This window comes from Panicum hallii, chromosome 9, assembly GCF_002211085.1.
Source record: "Panicum hallii strain FIL2 chromosome 9, PHallii_v3.1, whole genome shotgun sequence".
NCBI lineage: Eukaryota > Viridiplantae > Streptophyta > Magnoliopsida > Poales > Poaceae > Panicum > Panicum hallii.
The window spans coordinates 3,035,206-3,045,008 of record NC_038050.1 but is presented as its reverse complement, the minus strand read 5'-3'; the positions used below and the strand labels follow the sequence as shown (position 1 = coordinate 3,045,008).

Below are 9,803 nucleotides of genomic sequence, written 5' to 3'. Positions count from 1 at the left end.
GATCTAAATCGGTTGTGAAGCAATATATTTTAATAGATCCAATCTAGCCGATAAAAACTATTCCAAGCTGGATCAATTAGTGATAAAAACTAAAACTACAAGATTTGAGTTAAAACTTGCAGATCTAGTCTCAGGTATATGGGAGCCAGACTTAGTGCATTGAGTGTAGGATGTACTCTTGTGTGCCATTTAAGGACAAGATTTTAGGGTGTTTTCTGTAATTTTTGAAAAATATAGGGCTTAATGTGCAAAATGTGTGTGAGGGGGGGAATAATTTTGAAATATAGGAAGGGCTGTTTTGCAATGATGCTTTTAATTTTAAACCACTGTAAAAAGTGAAAACAAACCAGGGAGCTGTTTAAAATGTAAAATTTAAATAGGTTTTAAAAGAAATTTGACTAGTTGTGTGGTTTTTAAATTAACTTTGAAACCTCAACTCTTAGGAAGGTGAACCCTAAAGCAAAAGTGTAGAACTTTTTATTCTCTACACTTTTGGTTTTTGGAGCATTTTCATTTGAGCTCTAGTTTAAAAGTTACTCAAGCTTTACAGTGAGCCCCCTGAACTTTTGAACAATTGCAACTGGGTCCCCATCGTCCACCTCCAGCTTGCTCTGCTCTGCCCGTGAGCTCCTGTCACCGCAGCCTAACTCCGGCGAGCTGCCTCGGCCGCCACCTGCCCCCGCGCCGCTCGCCAGTGCCACCTCCACCTCCAGCGCATCACCCCGCCGCTTGCCAGGCCCTGGTGGCCGTTTTCCCGAGCCGCCACGCGATCCCCGAGCGCACCGCGGCCGCCACGACGTCGCCGGCGTCCAGCTCCTGCTCGCTGCCCTCTAGAGCCTCCCCAAGTGCATAATTAGCTCCTTGGCCTCCTGCTCGAGCTCTTTTACCACCTCCCCAAGCTCAATTCCGCCCCGACCCCTTTCTCCCGCTCCTCGCCACCGTCCGCCATTGCGCCGCCGTTCGACCTCGCCGTCGGCAGCCTCCTCCAGAGCTTCCCACGCTCGACCCCGACCTCCATCAGCACCACCTCACCCTCCTGAAGCTCATCGCACCGGCCGTTTTCCATTTCCCCCACCAGAGCGCCCTGCCCATGAGCGCGCCGCCGCTCCTCCGCCGCCGCAGCTCGGCTTCGTCGCCGTTCCACTGCTCCGCCGTCCCCCAGCCCCTGCCGAATGGAGCAACAGCACCACATCAACCTCACGAAGCTCTCCAGGCACTTGTCGTCCACCCCCCGACCCTCCAGCCACCGGAACGCCGCCGCCAAGCTTCCAGCCACCGCCGCCGCCTCTGTCCACCGTCGTGCCGCCGCTACAGCTCCTCCCCGGCCCAACTCCGGTCACCCCTGAGTCCCTTGTAAGCCCCTGAGCATTTCCCCTCCCTTTCCCCTCGCCGCCGGCGAGCTATCTCGCCGGAATTGGTCGCCGGTGATCCACCCCGAGAAGAAAGCCGGCCAGGGACCGGATTGCTCTGTTTTAAAAACTTCCAGGGGTCTGTTTGTAAAGGATCAGTAACCTTTTCCATTTCTTTTTCAGACAGCTTTGAAAATTCATAGGAAATGGTAGAAAAATCCAAAAATGGTAAAACCGGTTCTCTTGTGTTCATAAAAATGAGCTCTACAACTTTTGTTACTAAGGTGTAGTTTGAAATCAACTAGTTTTGAAGTTATTTAAATGTTTTCAAAAAGGAATCTTTTGTGTATAACTTGTGTGATTTAAGTTTATTTCCTGCAATTCTTGGCTACTAGTTAGTTCAAGTAGTGTTTAGTTTTGTGTGAAACATCCAAGATGAGTACAATTTTGTAAGTTGAGTAATTTTCAAAATTGGTCAAAATAGGTTCAAACAATTAAGCTTTGAGTATAATTTATGCTAAATGTGTTTAAATCTATGATTAAGAATAATATACCTTAGCTTTGTGATACTTGCTTAAGGACAATTATTTAGTTGTTGATGAACTTGTCATTTTATTGTTGATGTTGAGTGTGTATTGATTTGTTAAATTACAACTTTATCATAAAGGAAAGATTTAACATGTTTGTTACTAAAAATCAATCCTTGCATATCATGTAGACTCGTCGACGCTTGAAGACGGAGACTACGAGTTAATCTTGGAACCCGAACCTGGGCTATCTGAAGACTCCGTCCAAGCTACTGAAGAAGTGACTGAAGCCCCGAACCGACGTTCGGAAGTTTTTAACTCATCTGACCCTAGCCTCACTTCCGAAGGCAAGCCCCGGACATAACCCACTACTTTAATTACACTGCAATCTATGTCTATTTATCTATACTTATGCATTATGTCTAGGAGTTGAAATGAAACCCTAGATGCATGAATCCTAGGAACAGATAATGTATTGTACCTGAGTCCTTATCGCATAGATGCTCTGCTAAATAGGACCGGTAAAAGTCGAGTGATTTCCTGTCACTCGCGCGATATAGGAGTTGCTTGTTTACAATTCTGCAACCACTATAAGGATGACGGACAGGGTCATGTGTTGTATCATGACCTGGAAGTTTACCCTGTCTGTTTTGATAAAAGCTTTAAGGTCGAAATGTGTGGTAGTGGTGGCTAAGCTTTTGAAAGTACTGGCCACATGCCGCGAAATATGATAAGCGGTAAGCCTAGTAACCGATCGGCCCGGCAAGTGGACATACCTCCTACCACTCGTATTTTGGTTCTTCTTGTTACTCAATTCGACGTGTGGGAATACGTGTTGCAAGGGCAACCAGGAGTACGGGTTTTGTAGTCGCGCTACAACCGTACGTCCTGCACACATTGGGTGTGCGTATGGTCCTGCAGTCGCTTGTGGTGGCCCTGATCCACGACCCGGAATGAAAGGCAAACGGTTGCTTCGGAATCATCGTTGGATGTTCCAAGCGTGTGTGTTAGGTTTACCTTGCAAGGTTGAAACTCGGTCCGGATCGTCCGCCTCTCACGAGAAATGAGATTGCTTATCCCTTTTACCACATAGAGTAAAAAGTGTAAATGATGATGGAAGAATCTTGTTGATTGATAATCTCTATCTTGCTTGTTTAGTATAGGTGCTTACCTAGAATGGTTAATCAAGCTAGAATCTGAAAGCTAAAACTTGAAATAGATTATACTCTTTGTTGCTTTTCAGCTGAAAATAAACCCAGAACCTTACCATAACTTCATGAGTCTAGTTATGGGCTAAAGTATACCCAAACCCGGGTAAGTCTTGCTGAGTATTAGTATACTCAGTCTTGCTAGAACTGCTTTCAGGTATGACGGTCGAGAACCAGGTCGATAGTGCGTCCTGTCCCTTTGCTGTTCCGCCTGGTTGGTCCGTGGAATGGGATCCGTCCCCGGCCAGCATTGACCCCTCGGAGTGACACCATCGACTGGGCTACGCATGGTGCTGCTGATGGCGACGCTGTTAGTCGCGTTATCTTTTCGCTATGACTTTGGTCAACGGGTGTTTACCCGTTGCTTTTAAATAACCCTTTGTTTATTTTGCTCCAGTCAGGGCTGGAGAAAACTAGTTTGTAATAATACTGCTTACTATGTGATAAAGGCTTGCGCTGTTATGTACCTGGAGTTCATCTTGTATGAGTATAACCTACTCCGATCCTGTGTAACCGTGGTTGCATCGGGCAGTGACCCGACAGACCCATGGGTTGTTCCGTTTGAAGTGCATTTGAGATTATCTTGTTTTTGTAAATGATGATTAATGCACTTGAACCGGAATAATTCAGACGGTTCTGCCACATGTATCGATAAATTGTGAATAAATCTAGATAAAACAACAGCGATGCGCCCGAAGTTAAAGTCCAGAAAATACTCGATAAACGCAGAACTTACCAGCAAGCCGGAGGTCGAAGCGATGCAGCCGTGCTAACTCGAAAGAACTCATGGAAAAAGAAAAAGATTCGATGAAGTCGCCGAGTACGAAAAGCAGATTGCGAAAAAAGTAGGGCTTTTGGTTTATGTTGGTGTGTACAAAACTTATTTAGACCACGCAGGGTCGCTATTTATATCCTAAGATACAAACTCCTTGTCAATCATGACAAACACAAAACTTGACACTAAAGAAATAAATTTTCTAAACAATCTTATCGACCCATGCAAGAGTCGGACCCGACACAAAACCCTAATTGACTAGAAAACGCCTTCGGCCCAATCGCCAGTAATGTTCAATCGGTAATCGGCTCATGCATTGCAGTACTAATTATTGCCTTCAGCACATCAATTGGCTGTTCAATCTTTTGCTGCACATATTAGGGGGGGCGGGGGGAATTAGCAGTAGGCAACACATCTGCAATAAAAAAAGAAATACAAAAGGTTTACGGCTTCACATCAAGACATAGGCACCTGTACTATATGAGGACTTATGCATGATGGAACATGGTTCTTACACCAATCTTGCGGACAAGCTGGTCAACAATTGCAAAGTCACATCCATAGGAAGGCAACTGTATTCATATGTGAAACCATGCTTTATCATCATCTGATTTTTAGAGGGTCAATTCTACCTGCCAGCCGAACCCAGAAACAAGCATCGTAGGCCAGAACATTTTCAGCCACTATTTGATCAAGCTGTTTACAAGCAAGGGTGTATTAGTAATTTAATCAAGTGAAGTCATTATGGAAAAAGAAACAATAAAACAAGCAAGGATTTTCCCAGAGAGATAAGAAATACAAATCCTCTTGCCTTAGCTGAAACCCTATCATCAGGGAATGCAGTTCCCCTAGGGAGGCATCTCCTCGGATCAATGTACCAGCTACTCCACCAAGTATCTGTTAAATTATCGGCTGGAGAACCTATCGGCAATCTGGGTGGCCCTTGGTGGTTCATCAATTTATGGCTCAACCAGCACCTTAAGACCTTTTTGAAATATGATATTAGGAAACTTCGATTTCCAAAAGAGCAACCAGAAGATGCAGAGCCTGAGACTCGCCGATGCATGTCTTTTGGTGAAGCCATGTCGGTCGTCCCAAGTACTCAGTATACCCCAAGCCATACAGCCGATTTCTTCAGGGCCTTCTATAATGGTCTTACCAAAAATGCAATAATTTTGTTTGCCTATCTTGATGATGAAGATCTCTTTGAGCTGCCCTTCAACTTCAATTTTAACACGGCTACAACTGATGAAGTCAGCAAGAAGAATCTTATTGCATCCATCACACCTAGAATCCTCCCAGCCGGTTTCTTTGGAGAAAAAGCACATCCAACATCATATGAGTTCTACTACCCATCTATAGCAGGAAATCATAGCATCTAGTACTAGTTCTCTAGTAGTTTTGGTTGAACATTAAAACATGACAATTGATTCTCGAAAGCCTGCAGACAAAATCATGAAGAGCAATCATTTGACTAGAATTCCTTGCATGTGATCATGTAGTTGTGGCAGAACCAATCTGAATTACACCGGCTCAAGTACGCGAGTCCTCTCTTAAGGGCTCCCTCGTGCTTCAAACGGTATAATCCTTTGGCCTGTCGGGTAACGTCCCGATAAACCACCGAACGCAGGATCCAACAAGGTACCTCGCACGAAGGCGAGTCCAGAGATATAAATACCATTACACTTTACATCACAGACAGATATATTACATATGCATACAAAAATAACATTAGTGTCCAGCGAGGGACATTATTACAAAACGGTTTAAGTTTTAAGTCACAGCAGCGGAGTTTGAAAACACGAACACTGTACACGTCGTTATTATGGATATCGTGCTAGCCCTGGCACGATATCACTCGGCGGAATCTGTGTTGGCCGGGGATGGATCCCACTCCATGGACCAACCATCAGGCAGGGGGTAGGGCCACGGTGTAATGAATGCTGGCTCATCAGGGAGATTACCTGAAGTAAATCAACAAAAGCAAGGCTGAGTATACTAATACTCAGCAAGGCTTACCCGTCTCATGGTATACTTAGCCATGTATCTAGACTTATGCAGGCTTTTCAGGTTTTGGGTAGAGTTTTCAGCTGAAAAGCAACAAAGAGTAGATCTTTATTTTCAACTTTTAGTTGATTAACCAGTCTAGGTAAGCACCTAGAACTACTCAAACATGGTAGAATCTTTAATCAAACATCATCTTTCATAATCACAAAGTTGCTCTTATTACTCTATGTGGCAAAGGGATTAAGCAGTCTCAATCTCCGCGAGAAACGGACGATTCCTGAATCGAATTTCAAAACCTTGCAAGGATAAACCTAACACACACGCTTGGAACACCAAAGGGTCGTTCCGAAGCAACCGTTTGCCTTTCATTCCGACTCGTGGATCAGGGCCACCACAAGCGACTGCAGGACCATACGCACTTCCAAAGTGCAGGACGTACGTCTGTAGCGCGACTACAAAACCCGTACTCCTGGTTGCCCAGCAACACGTATTCCTACACGTCGAACAAAGTAACCAAAATAACCAAATACATGTGGTGGGGGGTATGTCCACTCCTCGGGCCGATTGGTTACTTTACTTACCGCTTACCATATTTCACGGCATGTGGCTAGTACTTTCAAACGCTTAACCACCGCTACCACACACTGCGGCCTTATCCAGTTCAACAACACAGACGGGGTATCACCTCAACCATGATACCTCACATAATTCTTGTCCGTCATCCTTATACTGATTGCGGAATGTAAATATTACAATTCCTATATCGCGCGAGTGACAGAAAATCACTCGACTTCTACCGGTCCTATAAGCAGAGCAGCTATTCGGACTCAAGTTCTAGTGTTCAATACATAGGTTCCTGGAATTATGCAACTAAGGTTTCCAACAACTCCTAAGAACTTAATGCATAAAGATATATATATATATAGATAATAATGGCAGTGTAAATAAAGTAGGGGTTATGTCCGGGGCTTGCCTTCGCTGGTGGGGCTGGGGTTAGTCAAATTAATATCTTCCGAACCTTGGTTCGGGGCTTCAGAGAATTCCGCGACGACTCCCGGGGTCTTCAGAATAACCTCCTTCTGGTTCCGGGATTAGCTGGTAATCTCCGTCGGCGAGAGTGGTCGAGTCTACATGACGTGCAAAGGTATAAATTATGGAATGCATATACTTTTATTTTAATTCATGATATAGTTGCAATCCAATTAAAAGAATATTACATTACAACAAACAACCTAACTACCCTGCACTGGGCAGTCATTTATCGGGTACTAACTATCTTACTTAGATACATTAAACAGCAGAGTTACTATGCTAAGTATCTAATTAGTGGCATGGGGCAACAGGTTGGGGTGATGCCCAAAAACTAAATTAATTAATTTTATTTATTGCTTACACTATTTATTTATATGAATTCCATGTTGATGTTAAATTATGTATTTACTATAACATGTTTAATTTGCTTTAGTTGTTTTTCGCCTAATCTTAGGTTGGGAATCTAATAACAGGTTATACTATTAAAGAACAGTACCCTAAAATATTTCCATGATTTTTGAGCATTTAAAATTTATAAATATTAATTATACAAAGTAAACTACACATTACTTCTAATTAAACTTGTACATTCAGAAAATAATACTTAAATACTGGGATAATTATTTTTCTTCAATTCTACATGTTAAAAGAAAATTAACCCAACTGGTTTCATATTTTTATCATTTTTCTATCAATTACTATGCATTTCCTAAGCCTACAAGTAACTAAAATTAACATTTAAATTAGAGTATAAAACATTCAGAAACTGAAGTTTATCCCTTAAGTGAAGTTGTAGATCTTTAACTAAGGATTCCAACAAATTTTTGTTTACATTTTTATGATTTTTCCTCGAATTGATATAGAATTTCAAAGTTGGCAGCATAAATTACATAAGGGGGTCCTTCGGGCACTATTCATCTGAGTCTAAGGCTGTGCAGATAACCCCCTGGATTTTCAAGTCTTCTAACACGGGGTCCTTGGGCTAGAGACAGGAGCAGAGCAAAAAAAAGGGCGGCCGTGTTCCGGCGACGGCGATCACCGGCGGCGAGGTCTAAGGGGAGGAGAGGGTTCAGGGGCTTACGGGGGTTTGAACACACCACGTGTCGAGGGTCGCGGCGGTCGGAAAAGGGTATCTCGACAAGAGCCCGAGGCGGCGGCGGAGAGGTCACCGTCGACGGCGAGGCTCCGGTGATCAACGTCGGCAGGGGACCTGCGCACTAGCTTCAGTAAGTCATGGGGAAGGTGTTGGTGCAACTAATTGGAAGGATACGCATCGGGTCAAAGGTAATCGACGAGGACAGTGGCGGCGGCGGCGAGGATGAATACCGGCGATCGTCGGAAGGAAGATGTAGGGCACTAGAAACTTCACGAAGTGGTCGTAAAGCTCCGGGGTGATGGTGTGGTGGTGGCTATGGTGTTGTGGTGGCGTGGAAAGGCTCGGAGTGAGCTGTCCACGAAGAGCAGGAGGCGGCGGCGGACGGTGGCCGTCGGAGACGAAGCTCCGGTGTCCGAGCGGGGAAGGGGAATGGCCGGAAAGCTGCGCGAGGATGAGGTGGAGCTGAAGACGGGGTCAGCGCAGGCGGAGCAGCGGTGGAGAGGTGGGGCGACGGTGAGCTCGAGCTCGCCGGCGTTCGGGTGGCAATGGCGGCGGCGTTCCGAGGCGTGGGAGTGGAGAAGGAAAGGAAGAATGCGACCATTAGCTCCGCGGGGCAGTTGTAGTGCTCAAGCGCGTGCAAACACGAGGACCAGGCACTTGATTTGGAGCTTGCCACGGCGACGGCTCGGTGGCGACCGAGCGGCGGTGGCGCGCGCGTGGCGAGCGCAGGAGACGCCAGGGAGGGAGGGGAGCAGAGGTGGGGGAGGTAGGGGGCGACTCGTAGGCACTTGCAGGAGCTGGAGGTGGAGCTTGGGGTGCGGCGCCGGCGGTGAGCGGCGGTGGCAGGAGCAGAGCAGAGGGGGAAGCGGCGGTGACAGAGGAAGAAGAAGCAACAGGTGTCAGTAGGACTTGTTTGCAATTTCCAAAAAGTTCAGGGACCTTTCGGTAAAATAAGATTTCCCACTGCTACACAGGTCAAATGAGAAAATGCTCAAAATAAAAGTTGTAGAGTTTTTCAAACTCTACAACATTGCTTTAGGGCTTAGGTTCAGAAACTCAAAGTTTACAGCTATTTAGATTGCATTTTGAAACAAAGATGGAATTTAAGTTAAATTTGTCTTTGCCCACCTAAATTTGATCAAATTTTGAGCATGTTTACAATTTTTCTGGTTTGTCATGATTACTTGTATTTTTACACATTAACCCTTAAGTAAATCTGAATTTTACTTTTATACTTCAATCATTTCACATGTAAACCCTTAAATATTTGTGTTAATTACACATAGGTCCTTAGTTTCATACAAAGTCTATTTCTCTTAGGTTTAACTTAATATTTGTACTTTTTTTCTCTATGGTCATTTGAATTTGACATTTAATAGCATTTTTACCCAATTGCACATAGGGACTTATAAAATTCATAATTTACAAATATACACCATAGCATGCATACAACTTACTAATACCTAGTGTCTATATCTCTAATTACCTGAATGTTACAGTAGTACCTATACAAAACAAAAATTAATGTGATTTCTCCTCATAAAAAAACAAAGTACCAGTGGAATATAAATTGAGATGCTAAGGAAGTCCATTAAACTTTGTACGGACTTATTCCAAAAGGAAATAGTATTTGCAAGGATAATCTGGAAACTCTGTTCATGATTCAGAAAATAAACAAACACATGCGTATTGCATACATGCGGTCATTTGGAATTGAACTACAAGTAGACATGAGTCTAGACATTGCCATAAAGTACAAGTGAATGAAAACAAATTAATTCAGTATTAATCCTTGTAGTGTCATGTGTG

General features: G+C 44.2%; 1 long non-coding RNA gene across 1 annotated transcript; it reads right to left on the bottom strand.

The window, feature by feature from the left end:
• Nucleotides 1-3,894: 3,894 nt before the first annotated feature.
• On the bottom strand, nucleotides 3,895-4,551 carry LOC112877828. Its single transcript, XR_003225563.1, has 2 exons — nucleotides 4,375-4,551; nucleotides 3,895-4,274 (listed from the first exon to the last, which is right to left on the bottom strand). It is a non-coding gene; the product is annotated as an uncharacterized LOC112877828 (long non-coding RNA).
• Between the last annotated feature and the right edge of the window lie 5,252 nt (nucleotides 4,552-9,803).